Genomic DNA, 25,075 nt, shown 5'->3' on the forward strand with positions numbered 1-25,075 from the left:
TACCAAGGTTTTGCGCAGGCGTGTACTACTTTCTCTAGGATTGCTCCCCGCATCGATTCGGTAATATACGAGGTAAAGGAGTCTGCGATGTCGTCGAGGGAGTTCGTATAGTTAATAGACGTCGCCTTGCTTATTAGGAGATCTGTAAACAGTTCCTAATCCGCGGAAGCTATATCTAGAACTACTTTCTTCTATTAGGCTCGATCTTGCGCGCTAATAAGGTCTATAGATATAGCCTTATAGTCTAAGCCTGTCGGAATCGTTCTCTAGTCGATTTCTTTCGTAGATAAGGATCCTCTTGTGAACGTAAGGTCTAGGACCGACTCTGCGTCTAGGTGCGGCCTATAGAAGGTCCCGATACCTATCGTATTACGTAGAGTAAAGCCCTGGTCTTCTATCCACTCTATAAATTCGCGGGCGCTAGTAGTATCCTTTCCCCTCGGATCCTAGGACGGGTGTCTAAGGTTAAAGTCTCCTACTAGTAGAGTGTTTGGAAGGAACGTGTTACGCAGGGTATGTTGTCGACGAAACCATTTTGAGCGTTCGGCTCGTCCAGCCCCCACTCCAGCTTGGTCTGATATCTACGCAGACGTAATTGATCCTACGCGCAAGAACGTTTATTCCCTTGCCTAGCCGCTAAGGCAGAATATTTTGTTAACATGTGACGAGCAGCTAGGATCCTATTCACTTTAGACACATCTCCTCGCTTCATACGTGACATCCTGTGCACTACACTACATATATACAACGAATAATGCATAGGAAAAGTCTTATAGGCGATAGCATGTCCTTTGCTTCTTAGTAAGCTTAATAGTCTAGCATAGTTTAGCAGAGGGGTCGAATCTATGCTATGCCAAAAGCCTAGACTAGTATGCTAGTAGCATGCTAGATCAAATACGGCTTGCTAGAAGATGCTAATAACAGCCGCATAGACTTAAACACCGCCGAGAAAGCTGTACGTACTAGATATACTACGTCGATATACGATATGCGCGTACAGATTGCTCGGCAGCCTCGTGCTATTAGCATCTGTCTAGCATTAGCATAGCATAGACAGCTGTGCTAATGCTAGCTAATAAGGAAAAAGGCGCTGCTAGAAAAGCTAAACTTCGATAATGCTAGCTATATAATCAAAAAGCGGAAAAAGAATAATACTAATTATGAGGGCGAAGGCCCTTAAGCTATATAGACTAACTAAAACGAGCGAGTTATGTGATAATAACGAGCCTTCAAGTGAAACGGTGCCTAAGGCTTCAAGGGTTCAAGTAAACCTGAGCGAGGTTTTTGGTGTTTTTGAACACATGCTAACAGCGTGCCAGACCAATAAGCTCACTATTACTTCTTAGTTATTAATCTAAAGGGAACGAACATCCTTTAAGCTTCTTAGTTATTAATCTCCCCGATAGTATGTCCTTTAAGCTTCGTAGTTATCGATCTCCCTAAGAGCTTCCTAGTTATTAATCTCCCTAAAAGAAAACGAACGTCCTTTAAGCTTCTTAGTCATTTCCAATCGTCTGCCATCCAGCCTTCCGCCGGCTCCCACTCCGCCTCGTTCTGGGCAGTTGAGGTTTCGGTCGGAGGAGAAGAAAGGGAGGTGGACATGTTGTCGCTACTGGACGACGACGATGACGACTACGTGGGATTCTCCTCCTCCTCCTCTTCACCGGCACCTTCCACCATCTGCTGCTGCGACTCGGAGCCGTCAGCCGAGGGGAGGGGTGTCACCGCCTGTGTAGGGTGGTCGGGTTGTGGAATAGTGAGATCGTCGCCAGATAGTAGGAAGGGAAGGTTTGTGAGATCGATGTCCCAGCTCATGTGCCAGCGGATGTTCTAGTCGAAGTTTTCGAGATCATTGTAGGATGGGTCGTTCGGCCCCGGGGGCGGGAGTGGTGGGCACTCCGTCTGCTGCGCCTCATCGTCGGCACTGTGGTCCGCTGGGTTGGACGTGGGGACAGAGTTGTGTCCACCAGACTCGAGATCTTACGAGTAGTTCGGAACATAGACGTAGTCCGGGAAGAGCTCCTTAATCGTTATGTCCGCTACATTAGCTAGAGGGAGGGGAGGGTCTTAAGCAACGTCGCTCGAGAAGAAGGCGTTAGGATCCTACTAGTCGTTAAGCAACGGCGGCGAGGGGTATATAATCTAGATTAGCTACTCGGTAGAGGAAGCTTAGACGGAGTAGATACGCGCTAGCTTAGCCGCCGAAGGGGACTAAGCTTACGAGTCTAGAACATCTACGTAGTCGTTCGAGTCTAGCTCCTTCCTTAAGATATCGTAGGCGCGCTAATTATTAGTAGGCGACTAGAGCTAGGTATCGTCGTAGAAGGGCGTACCGAGAGGAAGGGGAGCCGGGAGGGCGGTAGGGTTAAATAGAGGAGGAGGATTATAATCGACATTCTCTAAGTCCTTTATAACGTCGGTATACCCTCCCGCCGGAATATCTTCTCCCTAGGGAGTGCCGACGTAGAGCGACTAGTAAAAGGTCGAATCCTACTACGCCGGCGCATCTTAGTCTACGCTACGACGAGCCCGCTTCGCCGAGGGTGATTGCTGCGGAGGGGTGGTGCGGTCGTCCCGAGCACGCTTGAGGTTGGGAGGAGTGTGAGGAGAGTCGAATAATGACGGCAGAGTCTGGTCAAAGGGCTTGAAGTTGGATACCCGGCCTCCCGCCGGCTCAGAAAAGAGGGTACACTTGAGAGCTCTGTGGTAGATGTCGTTGAACCGCGTCTTCAACACCGCCTCGTGGAAGTACGGTTCGTGCTTGGAGCAAAAGGTATTTTGGGCGATCAACGAGGCGATGCGGGCGATGGGCGTGGTGAAGAATTTGTCGTCGTAGTTGTTGTTGTAATGGGATGCATCGGCGATGTTGGACTTGTGAAAGTGTAGGTCTTCGAGCAAGTACATAATGCGGTAAGTACGAGGGCGACCGATTGACCATTCGCACGCGGTATGTGTCCGGCCTACCACGACCGGGCAGGAGCGGCCTTTAGGGTGTGATAGTGCGGATAGAATTTCCAGCTCGCTGCTATAGTATGCGTGACCAGGCTCCAGCGATGGGGTTGCCATAGCGGGGTTCGACTGTAGGAGTAGATGCAGAATGAGAGTGTAATTGTGTAAGTGAGTGGGTAAGTGAGGGAGAGAGTGAGAGATTGAGGGCGAAAAGAGAGGGAGTGTAAGTCGGTAAGAGAGGTTTACCTTCCAGCAATGCTGCTTACAGACTTCAAGCAGGACATCTGGCGCTGGCGAAGCGGATGTCGCCATAGCAGAGGCTGGGTAATTGCGCAGGGACGAGACGCCGCCGCGGGAAGGTACAGGATTAATACTAAGGTGATGTTCAGAATCAGTAGCCCGGGCAGGATTCTTCTCACCGTTGACGAGGTATGAAACGTCTACCATTGGCGTTGGATTGGAAGGACCGACGTTAAGAGGGAAGCAGGATGAATAGCATTGGATGGAATCGCGTATGTGGAGCTTCCTTGCCGTCTTAGCACGAACCGGTTCGCATAGCTTCGTTTGCCAGGTTCCGGAAGCGGATCCAGATACGGGTAGCATAAGGGTGAGCATTGAGCATGCGCATTCCTAGCAGACGTGCTCGAGCTCGTGCCAACGGTTGCTGCTGATCCTGCGCCGGTAATGCACTGCTGTGGAAAGTCTTGCTCGGAGCTGCGGCTGGTGATGTAGACACTATAGATTGCTGGGGGGTAGCGGAGCATGCTTGATGTGAGACCTTGATGAGTGCTTGATGTGAGTGCTTGATGCGAGTGCTTGATGAGTGCTTGATAGTGCTTGATGAGCGCTCGACGAGTGCTTGATGAGCGCTTGATATGTGCCTGACGCGAGTTTGACGCGAGTTTGACGCGAGCTTGATGCGAGCTTGATGGGTGGGAGGGTGCTTCATCAGAGGCGGGTGGGTGGGAGGGTGCTTCAACACAGGCGGGTGGGTGCGTGCTTGGGGGGTACCGTTCGCATGAGGAACCAGGAGGGAGACGTTGCATAATGGCGGGTGGCAGGAGGCGAGAAACTTGCTTGCAGACGAGGCGGAGCGGAGCGGAGCGGAGAAGCCGGTGGTGACACGTCCATGGGACGTTCATTGTCTCACTCAATGGCGGTGGCGTTGGCGGCGGCGGCGGTGAGAGGTGTGGACAATGAAAGGCCTTCTCTCCATCGCTGTGCACTCCCGTCATCATCTTCTCGTCTTCGGTCATGGCTGCCAAGATGGTCTCGCTGCGTGTGTAACATATCATTGAGATGCAGCTTGTACCTGTAGCCGTCTTCTTTGCTCATCGAGAATTCGGGCGTGGAGTCGACGGGGGTGGTCCGCACAGTTGACGCCTCAGGCAAATCCAGGTAATTTGAAGAAGAGGTCATCGTCAATCGTGACTTGACAAACTGTCCATTGTCCCCGCCCTCGCAGAACTCGATCGAGAGCATCGCCGCCCTTACCCGCCTTCCCCTCCCGCCGCCGCCTCCGAGCAGGAGAATCTGGAACCTTGGCGATCGAGCAATCCGCAACTTCGGGACCATGTGCTGAGGCCGGAGAATGAGCTACCGGGCGCGATGCGGCAGGCTTCTCATGTAGCGATTGAGCGTGTTAAGGCGGATGCAAAACTGAGCGGCATGGTTGAAGAGTTGGAAGTGATCCGGAACCAAGCGGCATGGTCGAAGAGTTGGAAGACGATGGCACATCGGATATCAACTGCGAGCGGGAACTGGTGGACAAGGAACTGATACTCAGCCCGAGTCGCCAGCAATGTTGTGAGCGACATTATCCCGCTGCATTTGTACGCGACGCACAAATCCATACCATCGCGGAGGACAGGTCCCTTCTGCGACTGACTTTAGAGACCGACAGACTGTGGACACCGAGAACATACGGATCATCGGGCCGTGGGCCCAGAGCGTAACAACAGGTAACCCTGAGATCCGGCCACCTCCTATCGCGCATTTCGAATTTAACCGCTAGAAACCTGAGTCGAAGGAGGTCTTGGACAATAGGAACCTGAAAATTAGTTTCGAACGGGAAGTGGTGGAGAAGCAATGGATGCTCAAGATCAGACCTCAAGGAAGAATACCTCGATCCAAACTTCGATCCTTCGTCGGAGACTTCGCTACGCCTGCGATCTATCCTTGTCGCATGTCATCGTTGACCTATCATTGATGAAGCAGCGACAACGAGTCGAGCTGTTGATCATTGTTTTGTTGCCCCATGTGTCCAAGATCTGGGCCACGAATACGAGGGTGAGGCGCACGATAATCACGAGGACGGCAAATCGCCTGTGACAAATCGCCGCACCAGCACCGGAGCGCCTTGGAACTTGCTGGACGAAGCTCCTCTACGCGCCATCCGGCGCGCACGTTGACTGTACGAGTGGAATGTGGTTCAAATGCACCGAGGACACAGCCAGCTACCGGACCATGTACCTTTAGAACAATGTTCAATGAATGCACAAGGCAAGCCTCTCAGGAGCACTGGCCCACGAGCACACCTTTGAATCACACCTCGACTTCTGGAAGGATTCGCGCTTCACTGGCTTTGAAGGATTCGAGGCGAGCAGCCAAGGTGCTACTCCTCTTCTATCCCCTCATACGCCTGCATCGCATTTCGCAGACCGTCCTTCGCATCCTTCAGACATTGTGGACTGTACTCGGCATTTTGGTGTTGCGGCAGTACGCCAGTCAAAACCTACGCAAGTGCTTGTCCATGTTTCAACGATGTGGAGGAGGGCGACCAATGCGACCAAGGCGACCACAGTGCTCGGCCACCCGATGCGACGACATCAAACTCCCACCGAAGTAGCTACGCGGCCTATCTTACGTGGCCACCATCTCCATAGGAAGGTAATTGACCGAACCAATATTCCCTCCAGATCCATCTCGACATCATCCTCGCTACGCATCTCGTACTCGCAACCAACATCCAGACTTTCTACGTTAAGAACCATCTCGAGATCCTAGAATTCTTCTTCTCCTCCTATCTCGACATCTTGGATTCCTTCCGGATAGATCTGCCTTTCCACTACGTCAACGGCATCCAAACTTTGTGAGACAAATTTGTCCGAAAGCATTAATCGCTACGCTCCTTGCATAAGTGCACCGAAGTTCTCCTCTTGACCGCCGACAGCGCGCAGCCAACGCGCAGCCAACGCGACCACAAGCGAAGAAAGAGCCAACAAGACAACCACGGCTGAGCGGAGAGAGCGGGACAACGTATGAGGAGACCACAACGAGTGGGACGTGGCGGATGAGGAGGATAGAGAGGATGAGGAGGATAAGAAGGATCAGTGGCGTGTCTGGGATATTGGTCGACCGCCACCAACGGATGCAGCAACCACGCCTCGTCCAGGAGCTCCAGTCTCGGCGCCATGCCCTTCAACGACACTGCTAGGCCAGTTCATTGCGGTTCTGGCTCGACTCCGGGCACCAGCCGGTGCGTCTCGTCCGTTAACCCTCGCCAGTTCTCCCGTTCATTCCAAGGCCTTAGCCCCGAATACCTCGAATGCGCAAGGATTCGCGGTTGTCAGGCCTGAGTCGGATGACAGGGATGTAGCAGCTGTAGTAGATAAGGCAGTGAGTTAATACCGTAGCCGAAGGAGAGAATTTATCAAGTAATCATCTCAACCACAGCGCTTCGGCAGTCTAGACCGTCTCTTGTGCAAACACCCGCAACACCTGAGCGTCTGTCTCTGTCGGCTCGTGCCTCTGCCTCCTCTGCCAAGAGTCGTAGCATTTACCCTTCGTTCGGTACTGCCGCACCGGCGGCGTCCGCCTCGGAGACCTTTCCTCCCCGTTCCAGCAGCAGCAACAAACACTTGCAGCACCGCCGCCGACAACAGAGCAATCGAGCCAGAGAAGGCCTACCAAAAGCCATTCCACAGAAAGTCAATTCGCAAAAAGTCATTTTGCAAAAAGGTATTCTTAACAAAGACATTCTGCAAAAGTCATTCTGCAAAAAGCCATTGTGCGAGTTTCGAAAGTCTCAAGGTCAGACAGCTCAGTGATCGCAGCGATGTCTATGCTGTCAGATGCGTACAAGCGTACAGCATTAAAACCGAGGATTTCCGCGAACCGAAGGTGAGAGCTGTGGATGTTGGTTGCAGAGTCTACATAGCACTATAATCAAGGCAACGTGGCTGGACATGTTGGAGAGAAGAAAGACCAGCGCACGCTCCGCCTCGGGCACATTTTAGTTTGGGCGTCAACTTTCGACGCCCAAACTGTTCGACGCCCAAACTGAATGGCAGCAACAGCGCATATGTCGCCGTGCGTCGTGGTCATCAAACAAGGACACGACGAAAACTGCGCGTGCCCAACCTTATCTCATCCATTCCCAAGCACGAACTTGGACTTGACTCGACCCTCTGTATCATCGCTCCGCGCCAGCCGCCCAACTCCGGCCACGACCACGAATACGATCATGGCAGTCAGGCTGGCATTGGCGTCACTGTAGCATACGGCAAATCGACAGCGACATGACCATGGTCATGTCGGGCGCAAGAGACGGGATGGCTTCGCTCTACACCGTCCATTCATGCCGGGCGCAAGAGATAGCTTCACTTTACGTCGTCCGCCCTTCCGACGGCGCAGACTGGCGACTTGCTCTCCACCAGCTTGGGCATGCTATGCGCCACTCCGAAAGAGCTGTTGAAGTATGCAGACTAATTGCAAGCTCGAGAGATGGGCGTGGACAACAGTTAGGCGAGGAATCTGTCATTACGAAAGCGCAAGATCTGGCCATAGCTCACAACTTCTCCGCTTCAACCCGTGAGCCTTTAAACTGCGGCGTCAAAGCTCGCTTAACGCTGCATCTGGAGACCTCGAACTAAGTGATCTTGTCGGCTGTGAAGGCATTGGATCTCACGTACGGCAACGCGATTGCTGGCGAGCGTATCTGCCGGATCGCTCCACGGTCGAAGCTGTGGTACGGCATACCACCTGGTTCTTTCTTTTCTACCAAGACAATGGGGTGAGCTGGGTTGGACGTACGCAACCGGTGGCCACCCCGAGCCTATAGTATGCTTGGAGTGAGGCCATTATCAATCACGCCATTTCCTCAATCCAACTGAACAACATCCTTGCTAACGACAACATCACCAACTTCGACCACCTCCTTGCTGAGAAGAATCAAGCTCTACCTCGATCAACTCATCACCAAGATGCCTCCCACGAAAGCCTCCACCGCCGCGTCCAAGAAGGCTGCCGCCGCCAGCTCGCACAACCCATCTCACCTTGGAATGTTCCCGCAGGCTTTCAAGTCGCCACGCACGTGGCACCTCTTCGGTACTACTTCCATCTTCTCTTCGCAGGTCGCTAATGCATAGCCCTCACAGACACGATCCTGGAACGACTACCACTGCCCGGCGAGCCTCCCGACGTACTCAAGCTCTAGCCTCTTTCAATCCCCATCAAGACGATGATCGACCAAGTGGAGACCAAAGATAATGGAAGCTAGTACGGCACAGCGATGTTGAAGAGTCATGACCCACAAGCAGACTGGAGGTACGGACAGAGTGCAGGTCCGCGCTCTGTCTCGCTAGCCTCACGCTCGTCCTGTGCGGCTTTGGATCCGAAGACCTCGCGTTCACGGGCATGATCAAGAAGACGAGATTAAATGCATATAAGCTGGTGCAGCGCTTTGGATCCGGAGATGTCGCAATTCACGCGCATAATAAAGCAGACTGGAATGAATACATCTAGAGCAGGCGCAGCTTCGGGACTCTACTACGGCGAACATGCGTTTTCCGATATCCTGCAGCGGCTTAACGGCTTAAACGGCCTCTCGGTCACAACAGGTCTTGCACGGCGATCCTAGCCTCTATGATGTGAAACAACTTCCTAGCACTGCTTCCGGGTATGTTTCATTACGTCAGCTATTCTCGGAAGCAGAAGGGTCGGGAAATGCTAAACTAAATTCGAACTCCAACCTCCTCCTTACTACTATAGCTTTTAATATCCTTCACAACTATAACATTACTAACACTACCTTAATTACGTACAAAAGTAGTTTATTGTAAAGCTTTAATCGTTACCTATCCGCTAAATTACTTTTTACTAGAAACCGTCGACTACTCGCTACGTAACCGCCCTCGGCGCGACTATCTACGATGCGACTAACGAGATAAGACGAGAACCTTATATAACATTGTTTACGAGACCGATAGAATAGTACCGACATCGTAAAACTACTACTAAACGACGGCCGCGGCTCTTCGACATCTATCTACGTACGTATTAAGAGATTTAAGGAGACTAGCTCTATCTTCCTATGCCCTAGTAGCCGGCTACGACTAATAGAGCTACACTATAGGGACTTCCTTCTAGACTATATAATCGAGAAGCTATAGCTATAGTGCGAGGAGTTATAAGAGCTATTATATAAGCGATTTATACTCTAGGTATATAAGTGTACGATAAACCGGTACCTTAATAACTAAGACTTTACGAACAAGCAGTTATTACGTACTACTACTTAACGAGACGACATAGCTAGGGCTATGTTTTAAGCGTAGCTCTAGTAGCTACTCGCTTACTAGCTCGTCTATGTCGATAAGACATATTATAGTAATAAGGTAGTATTAAGAAGAAGAGGTTAGGCACTAAAGGGTATACTAGTAAGAGATATTAAACACCTCTATTATTTAGAGCGGTTTAGTATCCTTCCGGCGTATATAGTAGACGGATATCTCGCTAAGCCGCTTATTAAATAAGGTAGTGTTACCTCTAAGGACTTCATCGACTAGATAAGGACGTTAGTATTACTACGCTATAGACGGTTTCCTACTCTACGTAGTGTTATTATTATAGACAACTATATAACATACGATCGACTAGTAATATAAGACATATATATAGTACAAGGGGTACGGCTACTCTTCCTTCCGCCCTATTTACTTTACTAGACTATAACCCTATTAAGAAGACGTTTAGACTTATAAAGCATTAGATAAGGAAGCACGTAGACTTAATGCCGGCATATAGCGAGGCAGACTAGATTCCGAGGTTTATAGAGTTTATAACTATAGCTTATAAGCATTAGGACCGAGGGGTTAATTATATAGCGTTGTTTAAAGCCTATTATATATTATAGTAGCCCTCTAGCTTTATATCTTATCCCCTAACGAGCCGATTCCTATTTTCGTAGGCGTAATCGAAAGCTCTCGTCTTGCTCTTAAAGCCCTTTATGCTTACTTATTTTTTATAAGCCTCCGTCGTCGCGATACTAGTACTTAAAGAGTTGTTAGTAGTTGTAAGAATTTGCTAAGTATATAAACTTTAAGGCTAAAACCCTAAATCCGTTACCTCCGCGGGGAAGCGGGAGTACCCGCTCTTAGCTAGATTCTATACCGCGTAGTTACGTATATATTAAATAGTCTTAAAATAACATTTATCGTATAGAACGCGCTCCGTACTATTAAACAAAAAAACAACTAGCGAATTTAGTTATATTATTATAGTACAACAATTAATATAAGTTAGTTATATCGAAATTTATAGAATTTAAGGTTCTTAGGGTTCTTAAATCCGGCCCGGATTTCTTACCCCTCGATCTATAAACACTAGGGATATATATATCTTTACTATTACGCGGTTAATTCTCTTCGTTTCTTTTTTGCCGGCGCTCGCGCTTATAGATCTTAGTAATAGAGTGCCTCTGTTCTAACGCCTATAGAGTATAGTTGCGCGGTCGTAGTAGAAAGTATTAGATTTAGTGCTAAGTAGAATTTTACGCTAAAAAGAAGGGTCCGTACGCTAGCGTCGCGCTAGCTACGGAGAATATTATTCGACTTTACGTTAATACCGTCTATTAAAGATAATTGTTATCTATTAACATATATATACTATGTTATAGCTTATCGCTATCGGTAAAGCGTTAAAAAAGAACGAACATAATCGGACTCGTAGCGGTAGAGATATCGCGTACGTAAGAATCTACCGACTAGTAAGTATAACTTTAGCTTATATAAGCTCGAATTCGAAAACTCTAAATAACTATATACACCGCCGACGACGATAACATTATAAGTAGACGGTTAATCGATATAAAAATTAAACGAGCGCTAAGCGAATAAATTAGGCTATAACATATTACAATATTAAAGCGATTAGAGTAGTAGTTGTTAAGAGCTAGCTTAGGAGGAAATATACTAACCCTAATAGAATTCGAACAACGACTCTACTACAAACGCCGCTAACTCTATTACTTTCTACTACTTCTACTACCTTATATATTTATAGATCTGCCTCTAGCATAGCCTCTAATAAGTAAACATACTTTAAGATGTTGTCCTTACTCTATAGCTATCTCCGGATGCTAGTCTCCTTTATATTAATAGCTAACACCGAGTCCGGCTCTTCCTTAAGCATAGTAATATACTAGAAGTTAGTAGTAAGGTAACCGCTAATAGTCTTTAGCCGCTCGGCTATAGGCGGCTGCCTCTTACTAAGCTATTAATAGTACTTCTTAACGTTAGTTAGATTATCTATAGCCTACTTTATAGTAGGGGCTAGTAGACTGCTACGTTATAAGGTATCCGCGGTAGCTACTAGTAAGGTAGGCTATTAAGGCTACATTAGCGGCATTAACTAATATAGCGGCGGCTACGGTTAAGGTTGTTGTGCTATTAGTAGCGGCGGCTCTACAACTACTACCTTCTTCTTGCCCCTTATAGCATCCTTATTTATCTATAGTACGTTCTCTACGATGTGCTACGGCATGTTATCCCTCGTAGTAGTATTAGCTTTAATATAATTATACTAGTCTATAAGGTGCTTAGCCTTAAGGCTATAGTAATAGCTACGAAACTATAGATAGCTAACCTACTATATAGTCTTGTTAGCACCGGTACTACACTGCCTATTATAGCACTTATAAGTAGCTAACAACTTGCTAAACATACCCTCGGTAGTAATAAATGCCTCCTTTAAACGGTTATTAGCTAGCTTCCTTCCCTTCTATAGTGTCGGCTCTTAACTAGGCTCTAATAGTATAAAGTCGTCGGACTCGAGCGTAGAGCTAGCGTTGTTTAGCTTAACGTTCTACTACTTCTCGTTTATTAAGAGCCTTATATTATAACCTATAAAGTGCCTAATATATAGATCTATTACCCTTATAAAGGTTAGGATACTAGTATCCTCGTTGTATTTAATGTCTACCTTCTCTTAGCCCTTACTATACTTATAAGCGGTTAGCTCTATAGAGCGATTAATAAGCCGCTTTTTAAGGCTATGCTATTGTATATGCCCTACTACTAAACCCCTTACCTTTATAACTATATTATAGAGTAGTACTCGGTTACCGGTGTATATATAGCTAAGATCCTTAAGCTTAACACTATTAAAGACTACCCTATAGGTAACAAGGACGGAGTATTGCTCTAATAGCGTAGGGGTAGATTTAAGGCGTTTTAAGGACGACGAGGGCACCGGAGTTAACTACGGCTAAGCGTCCTATAAAGGCTAGCTTAACGTTTCCTTCGACTACGTCTACTCTACGCTATAGTTATCGGACGGCACTAAAAACACGACGAGGTTAGTTAGCTATATTAATAGATAGACGGCCGAACAGACTGCACCTTCACGCGGTGGCCGTCGTAAGTACCTTCCTCGGAAGGGAAACCAAGACAGTCTGGAAGAAACCTCCTCGAAAACCTCTCGAAATCCGCCCGAAATCCTTCTCGAAATCCGCCTCGAAATATAAGCTACAGAACAACGGCACGATTCGAACGAATAGCCCTCTACGCTACGAACGAGAAGAAGAAAGAAGCAGTCTACTCTGCCCTATACGCGCACCTCCTCGAAATCCGAATCGAAATCGCATGTCCCTTCTCTAGAGACTTCGTCGCCCTCGAAGGAAGCATACATACACTTCAAAGAGCTAGAACTCGGTGGAATCTACAACTCTGCGATCAACCTACGTAGCTGTATACGTTTGGAAGCGGCATACAGTTCCACAAAGGCATATTGAGGACAAGAGAAGACAGCGAGTTAGACAGCTGCTTTTGCACTGCTTTTGCACTGCTTTTGCATTTAAATTTGCAGCGTGTGTGCGAAGCGGAAGGATCCGCTGAAAATTCTGCAAAAAGCTTGGCGCGAAAATTCTGCAGCCCCGGCTGTAGACAACGACACTCGTTTGATTTCCTTTGTCTTGCGCTGTTTTAAAGTCCTTCGGCAGATTCTGCTTGCAGGTCCTGCCTTAGGCACGGGGTTTCCCCTAAGGTCAAAGAATACCGAAAGAATTTGATTGTAAATAGATCTACTGCCTTGCTTGCAAGGCCGTCCTACATAGTCTTGGACTCCGAAAGGACGTAAATGGAACAAACAAACAAACAAACAATATATTAATAGATAGTTCGTATAACTTGCTATTAATATTAGACGACGGTAGTAGTAGTTTTGGAGCCCTCTTCGATGTCGGCTTACTAGCTAGTTTAGGCCCTTTATTAGCGGCGACCTCTATAGCCCTCGTAACGGCTACTTTAGTAGCTATACTAGCTACTTAGGCCTTCCTCTTAATAGTATTTATAGTAGTACGAGACGTGCCCTTAGGTGCCGTCTAAGGTGCCTTTTTAGGTAGCATTTAAGCTACTATGCCGCCTATTAGAGGCACTACTATATCGCTACTAATATAGTTAGGAGGAAGCGTAAAGGTTACCGACTTCCTTCTCGTTCGTTTAGCCGGCGTTATTGTTACCTCTACGCCCTTAGTCGACAACGCCCTTATACGCCTTCTTATAATTATATAGCTAGTATTGCCGTCGATGCCGTCGCGCTATATAGCCTCCTTAGTAGGGTCCCTATTACTTAGAGCAATAACCTAAGTCTCTATTAGTAGTTACGGCTCCGGCTCTAGTATATCTAAGGATAGTAGTAACTATGTCTAAAACTACGAATACGCGTCCTTAGGGAGGCTCTAAGGAAGGTCGGATAGCTCGCTATCGCCTATATCGTCGCTACCGTACGTAGATTCGTCGAAAACGCGTGTTTAGGAGTCTTAGGAGTCTTAGTAGAAGAATCTCGGCTACGTCTCTTAATATAGGTAACCGGAAAGTTAGAGGAGCGATTACGTAAGCGTCCGTAATAGTAACGACAATATTAATACGTCAAAATAACGAGACGACATAGGAGGTAATAATAGTAATATAAGTTCGTCGCTGTTTATAGTATTGTAGTAGTGTTATAGGTGTTAGAAGATTTAGTTAGCCTAGTAAGAGAGAAAAGTTTGATCTCGAATTTAGCTTAGCATTTCCCGACTTATTTGTAAGCGAGAATAGCGATCTGAAGTCAATTAAAAGTTACGGTATTTCGACCTCGACAGACTTCTCTACTCTAAACAACACCACCTCTTCCCGCTACTACGTCTCTGCCTCCTTTTACCGCTAGGCTGCAGCTTAACTATACTTGACCAGCACCAGTCAACGAGAGCCGAGTTCAAGACGTCCACGGTCCTGCTCGGGATTCAGTAGCGTGTTTATTCACTAAATGGAAGGCTGTCTCTTTCACACCCACCTACCGAATGTTCGACTCCTTAGGCAGAAAGTCAGGAGGTGCTTGGGCCGAGTTGAGGTCGATGAACAACATGTCTCCTAATGAACAACATCTCTCCTGATGAACAACATGTCTCCTAATGAACATCATTTCTCCTGATGAACAACATTTTTCCTAATAAGCAACATTTCTCTTCATGAACAACATTTCTCCTGGCGTGTTACCTGATGGAATGGAATTCCTCTTGATGGGCAGCATTTCTCCTGCGGCATCATTTCTCCTCGACACCATTTCTTCTCCGACACCACCTTACCTCCGAAACCATTTCTCCTCCGACACCATCTTACCTTCAACATCATCTCATCTCCTCTACCTCGCCATGACCTCCAAACACAACTACTCCCTCGCGAAACCTATCATTACCCAATTCTTCACTACCGCATGTGCCTCCTCCTCCTCCCTCCCTCACAATCTTCACCTTAACTAACCCCGACCCCTGTCTTTCCAGAATTACCTCCAGACTCTCGGCGACCTTACCTCAACCAATCTCAACTCCCTCTACGACCTCCTCTTATGGGAGCAGAGTGACATTGACGAGCCCCGACACAAAGCAAACTTGTTGAAATGGATTCGGAGGAACTTGCCCGAGTTCAATCTTCCCCCGGGAGAGCGGTTCGGTGCGGCGGCCTTGATTCGGAAGAGTATGGCAGAGCGGAACCCTCTTCCTGCGGCTTCGACTAAAAAGGAGGAGGGAGTAGGGAGAGGCAAGGATAAGTTGGAGACGAAGAAGGCGGAGAGGAAGGGGAAGGAGAAGGTAAAGAAGGAGGAGAAGCTGCATTGGGATGTGACAATGGCGGACGCTAACCATGAAGGCGAGGGGTTGGTTTATGAACATGGTGGTGGGATATACGTCCAAAGCGAGGACGAGACCGAGGCCGAGCCAATCGCACGGGAGAGAGACTCTCTCCACGAGACCACGGCGAGCTACAGGAACAACATGCCCAAGAGCGAAAAGGTCGTCGCTTCTTCCTGGGTTGCAAAGGACGCTAGACGTGCGGCTGGGGAAGAGACGGTACGAGGGCACACTCCCAGAGTGTCGTGGATGGACTCGTCCTCCTCCTCTCCCAAGAAAAAGAAGAACGGTGTTCTTCCTCCCCAACTCTCGAGCAAGGTACCCGCCAATCAACAGCCAACTCGGAAACAGGGCTACACTACTACTACCACTACTACCACTACTACCATCCTAACAACCTTCACGACAGAAGCTCTACACCGCGCCTTCCTTACCGCCGAAACCCTTTGGCGGGAGAGAGACTTTGTACGTTGTGTCGTTGAGATTTCCCGCGCGATGGCGTTGGTGGTGCCTTTTGTTAGGGATGAGAGTCGACTCCCGCGGAACGGGGTGGAGGAGGATGAGCATCAGCATGAGCATGAGCACGAGCATGGGGTGGACGAGGGAGAGTGGGAGGGTGATGGCGAGGAAGGGCAATGGGAGGACGATGTGTACGCGTGAAGGATTTGGGAGCGTGAAGGAGTTGGGCACGAGGAGGCGCCGCAGCACGAGGGGGAGACGAGTACGGGCGGTTTCGATGTCGACGGCGATCCAGTTAGAAAGGAGGAGCGGGAGGGAGGGGCCCTGTGCCAGGACTGGCTGGACGTCGCGCAATTACGGAAGTTCGTCCGCGACGAGTAGAGGAATTGAGTTGGTCGAAGAGCTGGGCGCATCTGTGCAGTGCTATCGTAGGCGAGCAGAGCTGGGCTTTGGTGGAGCCCAGCTTGGAGACGACGGTATATCCGATTCTACCGAGGTCGTCCCAAGTAAGACTTCAGGCCACGTCATTTTGCAGTCGATGGTCGAGAGTGCGGACCTCGTAGCTTGAGCACTGATTGTGGCATCGATACACTCTTGTCCAATGCGCTTTGCCGCCTTAAATGTTCTCTCCAGCGCAAACATAGAGGTATCGTGTGCGGTTTGTAGTTTGGTCGCAGACTTGGGACTCGTAGCCGAGCTGTCTATCGCGCGGCCCGACATGGCATTGCCTCGGACGGAGGAAGGGCGGATGAACCTTCGGCTTGCGCCCATAGTCCATAATTTGACATTGATGTCCTCCATGAATTTTTCCAGCGGACAACCTAATAGGGTGGACTTGCTCAGCGCCCGTGCTCGTGGCCGCGGATTCGGAAACAGCCGAATAGTCCTCGAACAGGTCGGCCGTGCTTGCCGAACGAGTAGAAGCGCTCGGAAGGCGTGCTGTACTCCTGACATCATGGGTAGGTCGACGGTATGTCAGCTCGAGTGTGCTTAGGTCAAGGTATTTGAGGATCTGATGTCGAAAAGAGCAGGGCTGAGAGATACGTTTTGTGATTGATCCGAAGGTTCTAAAGCCTGATGCTTTCGTTTCTCTATCCGCATCACTTGCGAAATAGGAAGATTCGAGAAGTGGGACTAGGTTAAACGGTTCCAGACGAGGCCGGGCCAGGTGAGAAGCGAGAAGCAGACCATTTGAAATGTGGACATCGCCACAAGTCTCTCGATCGACCGGAGAAGCATCGTCTTAGATGGTGGCCTGGCGAGGTTTCTTGGAACGGAGACATGCTCTTCAAGTGTTTGATCTTGGAATCTCCACGGTTCCCGATCGCGATCAATTTCCTTCCACGGTCTCTGAACGTCGTTTGGCGATCATGTCCACCGCCGTGCCCTGATCGCGACGTAACCACCCCAATCCCACCTTCTCCTCCTCCTTAATCTCGTCCCTCTTCATCCGTCACTGGCATGAGACGGTGTTTCCATTAACAAGCCAATCCGCGCAACGTGATTTGTCCAGTGCAGGTGCCTCAGAGACGGTTCGTCGTCGTCGGCTTTCTCTATATGCCATCGGTGCTGGGATTTTTGGGTCACTCGTCTGTAGGACATTGTCTTGCTGGGCGAGACAAGTGGCGCGGAGAGGGCCATCTAGATGCGGGAGTACATGTACTTGGTGAAAGCGAGCAAGCAAACGAGCGGCAGAGGCCAGAGAGCGAGCGAGCGGCGAAACTCGGTACATGTCGAAACCGTCACAGAGAATTGAGTGTAGACGGACTGGACAGCATGTCTCTTCATGTAATTACTCGTGTTTACTCCGGCGGCACAAGCTGTAGAAGGCGAAAGGTCCAGCTTCGGAAGCGATTCTCGAGCCAGCGAGCGTCGGCTCGCTGTCCAGGCGATTTCAGTCGAGTGCAATAGAAAATCCGATGCGTGTAGACTACTATTAGCCTAAGAGCTCGGTAGAAGATTTGTAAATCGTAAGTTAAGAGTATAGGAGGTAGTGTTCCCGAGCATTCCCGTTTCCGCCAGCGTTGGCGATCGTCCAGAAGAGCGCACACGCTTCTGCGGTAGACGTGCGGGCTTGCGCTCGCCGCAACAAAACGAGTCCATGAGCGACACGAAGCCACCACCTCACTCTCGTGGGATCCTTAGTGCGATTTAGGAAGCATCCCCCAGATACTCCATCGGCATTACATTCGCAAGGAAGTGTGAATCCACAGTAATGATGAACCAAGGAAAGGGGTCGGGTCGACGTTAGTCGGTCTGGTAGTAGAGCAAGAAGGGTTCGGAGCGCGGCTATACTAATCCGGCAATCCGTCCGGGAGTCTTGACTGAGTCGTTCCGAAAAGGTGAAAAAAAGACTTTCCCGTTGACTTCTCGCTCGCTGGTAGTAAAACGCTGACTGGATGAGTCTCGGATGGTGGCCTATATGTCTCGGCACAGACTCGCCGCTTTTCTGACCACGCCCTTGCGAGTCCGTCCCACAAGTAGCACTGCCAATACACATCCCAGATCAGCGTCCAATGCACCGCCCGATTCAAGTTGTGCACTGGCACCGCCGCTGACTTGCCTACGAGCTCACGTCTCTCCTCCTTGGTCCACTGTCCGGAGTGGCGGCACGGCCTCGCCAAAGATGTCCCTCAGCACCTGGTCCTCCCGCGGCGCTGCACGCGCTTCGAAATCCCGTTTGGCGGAAATTGTAAAGAGCGCGCCCCGGGGCACGTCGAGGCGGCGAGGGTTGAAGTGGATGATGGTGGGGGGTGGAGTGGCTGGAACAGGTGATCCGGAAGGAGAAGGGAATAATAGGGAGAGGATGCGTGTTGGTGGTAGTAGTGTACCGGCCTGCGGATGGAGATTGATGGTTGCCTAAGGCTGAAGCTACTAACAAGACCACTAGACAACGGCCAGGACGTTTGTTCAACTTAATTATGATGGGAAATGGATTGGAAGGGATAGAGACATGCTGCTTCTCCGCCCGAAACAGCGGAAGTCGACGTCGTTGCTGATCATCTCAATCACTTTCGATCAGGGGACGATGTCGCGCTGGACGGCGCCTTCAGGGGCTCAGGAGAGCCGGGACAGTCGCAGAGTCTAGTCGAAGAAGGCCTCGACCAGACAAGACAGCATTGGGCCGGGTGCGGGCACTGTACGATGGAAAAAGTGCTGCGACTGGTGTCAGGCGGGACGAGCTGCAAGGACGAAGCCGAGTGGCAGGCAGAATGAAGGATCAGGAGAACTATGCACGATTTGATTGATGCGTGACTCGACCAGCATTCGAGAATTGACATACTATATATGCAGCAGGCTGGGACATCCGCTTGATCCTCTGCGCACGTCAACGGGACGTTCCAACATACACGCCGCAAGACCACTCGTCGGACAAGGTAGCACCTGCACGCAGATCGATGAGTGTCCCGTGGTGCACGCAGCAAGTGTCCAAGCATTGGACATTCTAGCTTCCCAAGACGGTGCAGTTCGTCCAATGTTTACCAAGTCCACCGCCTGCCCTTCCCAGAGATAAATATTGTTGTCGATCCTCTTGCAACTCTCTCGGTCTACACGCGAATCTTGGTGCCGAACGCGTTAGCAATGTTCTCGACGATGCTTATTCAGATGCTTTGGCTCACACTACATTGCAGCAGCGGAAGGAAGTCATTTTCAACGTCGGGCGACGAGCTGCAAAACCGACAACAGCCGGCTCGAGGCTCGGACGTTCTCCTGCATTGGGATTCGCGTCACCTGCATTCGACACATCGACAGCGAAACGTTTAAGAAAAGCACTCGGACCCAGCAGAGCACTTGCCAACATCACATTTTCATACAACGGCCTGGATCCCTTCTAGCTCGACGCATGCTAGCAGCTTAAATTTCGATAGTGGCCGAAACTCCGTGACACCATGACACAGTGCAGAGCAGCTCTTCGCACGCTAGTCATCATGCCCCGAACTAATCGATGTACAGCGTTGATCACAGCAGGCCGAAAGGGAACGTTCCTCGCAGCAATGGCGATGCAGCGGCGACAACTCGGCGGCCAAGCATGAACACTTTGCGCCTACCACCGACACTGTGCCCATGGCCAGCGCTGCCGGAAGGATGGCGTGCGTACTGGAGCATCGCCGAGGGCCCACACAATAACAACATCTGCTATCGCAGTTCAAGCGATGGGATGTTTTTACCGGCAGCTTTACACATCAGCTGTCGGGGTAAGTGATGGTGGAGAGTCGGAAGAATAAGGACAACATACTCTAAGCCAGAATTGATACTGTGCGCACGAGCAGATGTCTACATTACATACAGACAGAATACTTCGATACCGAAGATATCGGATCGGATCGAGCTCCACACATCGCAAGGCCCTGAGTAGAGCAAAGGCTGCTGTAGTTTATGAGAGCAGGATGCGTCAATAGGAAACACTCCCGCTCCGACTTCGACTTCTAAGTAGAACTATATAGCATGCGACGTTACCGCCATACCTAGATCCGGCTGTTAAATTCTACCATGCTGCTCCGAGCGTAAGTCCGACGGACTCGAACATGCCCTGAACGAGCGACACGCAGCTACGCACTCGTCATCGAACGGAAACTCCTAGCAGGAGACGACACAGGTCGGCGATCGCTACGGACATGCTTGAACTTGGGCAAGCAAAGGCAGTGAAACTGCTCTCGCAGGTCGGATCTCGACATCACTGTCAGCGGATCTACTTGCCTGATTCCTGCTATATCTTGGTCTAATTTGCAATGTTTTCCTTTGAAGCGTGCTTGGGCGATAATCTGCTCGTTCCGCGACCGCTCCCTTCGAACCGATCACTTGCCCCGCGAGTGCCGGAGACCTAATAGCGATTGAAGCTGTCTTTGCTTACGATCTTTGGCAAGGACGGAGTTGTCGTTGTTTGTGAATCATGCGTCCGCGCTCGATGCCGTTCCCGGGAAGATGGGAATCGATGACCTTGATCGAACCATTAGAGGATATAGCCAAGTTAATTGTCCTCCACTTGCACGTTTCGAAATCCCGTCCCAGGGTCATCTTCTTCCTGCACCTACCCGTAGGAGGAGGAATACTACTACCAAGCAGCATTGCTGGCAGGATTATTGCTGGGAGGGTTTTTGCTGGTCAGGAAAGATATAAGAGGACTTGTCTGCCGTTCACTTCCTGTTGGGCAGAGGACAAATGCCACGCATATGTACTGAAAGCGATCACGGCCTTCGATCGGCTTCCCACTCCCCGATTCCCCTCGTTCTTCACATCCAGCCGGACAAACTATTCCTCGCTCTGTGAGCTACTCGTCATCTCCTACTTTCATTCCCATCTGCCGCCCAACCTCATCATGACAGGCGCACGGCCAAAGAATCCTCACCGCCCTTCTCGCGGCCAGCACCATCGATACCAGCTCAGATCCCACATGCTGCCGACGGTCGACGCTCCCAAAACCCCTCCCAACACTAAGCGTGCTCTGCATAATGACAATGACGCAACACCACACCCGCCAACCCTCCACCGCGTTGGCCGCTTCCGCGGAATCGCACAGTGGGACCATGGAGGACGGCACGACCCTGTCCGAAGGCGGCTTATCTTCAAGCGACATGTTCCGGGAGGAGGGCAGGCTGATACCATAACCTCCCACACCTGTGCGGTCAAGCCGGAGATGATCGACATCGATCCTTTCCTCGATGCCCATCCCTGCTTCGCTTGCGCTGCGGACCTCTTTTTGACCTCCGCTACCAACCCGTCTGTCGACGAGAACTCCCCAACCAGTCCTCCTACAACGCTCTGCCACGACGACGATGATGTCCCGGCCTCTATTCTCACTCGACCAGAGGCCCGATGCGCACGATCTAAGCAGCAAAGCATACGACAGAACCGGCAATGCTAGCGGAGACGGCTCCGAAAACCAGCGAAGCTTGTGGGCGCTCATGACGTCCACGTCTTAATGATGACACCGGCCGGTGTGCTGAAAGGTCTCTTCAACGAAGCTAGGGCAGCTGCTGTTTATTCCCACCTGGGCAGGGCCGAAAGCATGACCTTGGTTGTGGAGTGTAGCAACATTCGATCGCAACCTTCTCGTCCGTCTGAATTCGAGGAACAGGTTGGTGATTTCACGCGGGCTCGAACCGTGGACCTCGAATCAACACTGCAATCGGCGGTGGAACGGAGCAGGTCCGGGCGGGCGTTTGAAGGAGGAGGCAGTGCAAGCGGAGGTGTATTGCTGGCAACACATCCACGGCATCAAGACTCAACACAGATTGCATTTTGATTAAATGGATGTCTTCAACGGGCGCGATCATTACCATCATCATCTTTGAACTCATCTTCGCCTTTCTTGGTGATTTACAGTTTTGGAGAGAACTAGTCGCTCCTGGACTGTGGCTCTGCTGCTCCGGCGATCGACTTGCTTAAAACTGGCTTGTGACTTGCGATCCATATAGTGGCAGTCGTATCAGACCGGGGAGATCTCGTCGCAAGCGTCCTTCCATCGGCGCCAGGAATCGCCGCGAATCATGGACTAATGCTAGGATCTGCCTCTGCTTTTCTTGCCAGCGCTGATGCCGCCGAGAACGACGACAGTCAAAGAAGTTCGTCTGCCGGCGGGTCGAGCTGGCGAAGTCGGGCCACCTTAACGTGGTCGCGAAGTGGGTGTTGTTCTGTCCACTACTGCACCAATGCAAACCTTGATGCAGCTCAAAGTAACTCGCTTGGATGTATGCTTCGTGCGAATCCATTATCGGGTTATCGCTTTGTCTCGGCTGTTAAGAAGTCTAGCCCGCGAGCTCGTTATCGCCGACGCTGGTCTAGCCGAGCCGAGCCGCGCCGCGCCGAACCGAGACGCCCCCTCTAGTCTTGCGTATCCTCTTTTAGTTCTAGCGCTCTATCGAATCCGGGACTCATTGCCCCGTCCGTCCTTCCGACGAGTTAACGATCCTTTCACTCCTTCTTTCTGTCTATACAGTCCTACCGCTGTCCCACCGCCAACACCACACCTCGTCCGATCGCACTCGTGTAGGACTCTTCCTGCACCGTCTCCAATCTTAGACTTCACTATGTCTACCACTTCCGCGAACAATTCGCTAATGCTAACCCTAGGATTAAGATCACTTACACTCCCGACAACTCGGCGGCGATTACATTCTGAAGGTTAAGATGCTCTTTACCCGGGTACAATGCAATATGCATAATGGCACGGGGGGTTTAGGAGAATGCAACAAGAAGGGTCCTTGATATATCAAGACCAGCAGGTCAGGGAGAAGAGCTTGGAGACCTGAACCTTCGACGTTGAATTGCGCTTCTCGGGGAAGAACATGTATACATGGAGCTTCAGTCTCCGATTCGAAGATGCAATCCACATCTCCGCCGACATGTTGAATGTCGCTCCCCTAGGCGCCTTAGCTGGAGCCTCATCCGCCGTCAGCTGCACACGCTCATCGAAAAAACACACACTTGAGCCGATCTCCCCACAACGCGCAAGCGGTCAGTGATAAAGGTCTTCTGCGCCATACACAACTGTCCGATTCCCGGGTGGAGGCGTGGGAGGATGAATCTTCGATCTCGTCGTCGCGATTCTAGTCGGAAGGGTTGACGGATTATTCGTCGGCTTTGTCGGGTCCGGACTCGCTGTACAGCTGGACGTGCCAAGGTGGTGAAGGCGGTGGAGGCGGTGCACTACAGCACTTTACGCGAAAAGCCACTTTATCTTTATCTTCATTATTTACCTTGACCTTCACTTCGTCCATCTTCTCTACATCATGCCTTCGTTTCCCTCCGACTGGTTGGTGTCGCCTCTACCTTACTCTGACTGCATCGGTCTCCTTAGCAATCTCCACTACTAACATGCCGACCAGGCAGATCTAGGAGACACGTCCGGCGCCGCCCATCACGAAAATGCGTCTTACCCAAAAGCAGAGTTAGGAGATTGTTTCAAACCTTTCTTCTTGGAGGCATGAGCTCTGCTACCTCTTACCGTCGCTACAGCCGACGATACTAACGACAAGATGCGCGTATGGACCGCGAAGTGGATCGACCTCCGCGCGCAGCGCGAGGCGCTATACAAGACGATTGCGGAGAGGGAGGCCGAGGGTGCAGCACTGAAACAGCGAGGTAAGGAAGATGCATAAGTGCTTTAGAGTTGGAATGCATCGGCGGGATATTCGTCGGCGAAATGGAAGGTCACAGGTGTTTGCCGGGCATCATACGAACCAACCCTCAGTCGTGATACACTCTTCTCTACATTATTCCAAAGAATGTAATCTGTGAGTGCCCTGATCGGTGACGAATTATATCTGCATTCAGACGAGAAACTAATGGAAGCACGGGGTTGGAAGTACAGAGATTCACATCTTCTTTATATACGTATACCTTTGCATATCAAACGCTGGACGCCCGTGGAGGAGATTTTAAGTCTTCAATCTTGCACAGCATCATCTCCTTGTCATCCGATTGAGCTGATCTTTGGCTAGGGTGAAAGCTGCTTCATCTGCGTCCAGTCCATCACCGAAGCCGCAACAGACCCTTCCAGAACCTGACAAGCTAATTCCTACCTACCGCTCCGATCTCCACGTTGCTTCGCCCCATCACCGTGTGTCGCCTTCGCAGCGGGACCAACTCCCAACTCCCACGCCGGTATCCCTCCAGTATGCTCGGCGCGTGTCTCCCGGCTTTTTCTTCTTTACCTTCCGAGATTCGTTGGGCCGAGCAGATTCTGCCGATTCTCCAGCGGGGAAGTGTGGCGACGATAAGTAGAGTCGAGGGTTGGGCTGGTTCTGATTTCCGTCGTTGCGACCTCTAGCAAGAGGCCGGACTTGGCCAACGTGCATGTCGTCGTGACTGCGCTGTAACCACGAGGGAATCGATGTAGCTAGTACGGTTATAACTCCTACGGTCCTAAGGAGGCCGAGACGTATGAAGTAACCGCTAGAGACCGAATCAGAGCGGGCGGCGTCAGCGCCATTTTGCCCAGGTTGGTCTCGCAGCAGCAGCTGCTGCTGCTGCGGTTCGTGTATGCGGGGGATTCTTTCGTTGATGAAACGATGGGACGAGGTTCTGCAACATGTAGAACTACGCGTGGCAGTGACGGCTGCCATGCAGCCTCAAAACTCACTACCAACGTTACCTCTCCAAACAATAGCAGATTGCGGCAGCAGTCTATGTATATCATATGCTACTTCTGCTAAGATCACGGTGCAGGCGCAACAATAGCTACTACGCAGTGGCCGACGGAGGCTCCCTAGCGGGTCACAGGACGATGAGACGTGTCGATTCCATCGAGCAAGCATTAAGCGTCGGCAACCTGCAAATACA

General features: G+C 50.4%; 1 protein-coding gene across 1 annotated transcript in view; it reads right to left on the reverse strand.

Moving 5' to 3' along the window:
- MYCGRDRAFT_51688 (uncharacterized protein) overlaps window positions 1-25,075 on the reverse strand; it is a gene marked incomplete at both ends in the record, with an annotated part of 45,414 nt that overhangs the window by 16,408 nt on the left and 3,931 nt on the right. The window lies entirely within an intron of this gene.

This window comes from Zymoseptoria tritici, chromosome 15 (assembly GCF_000219625.1).
Source record: "Zymoseptoria tritici IPO323 chromosome 15, whole genome shotgun sequence".
Lineage (NCBI taxonomy): Eukaryota > Fungi > Ascomycota > Dothideomycetes > Mycosphaerellales > Mycosphaerellaceae > Zymoseptoria > Zymoseptoria tritici.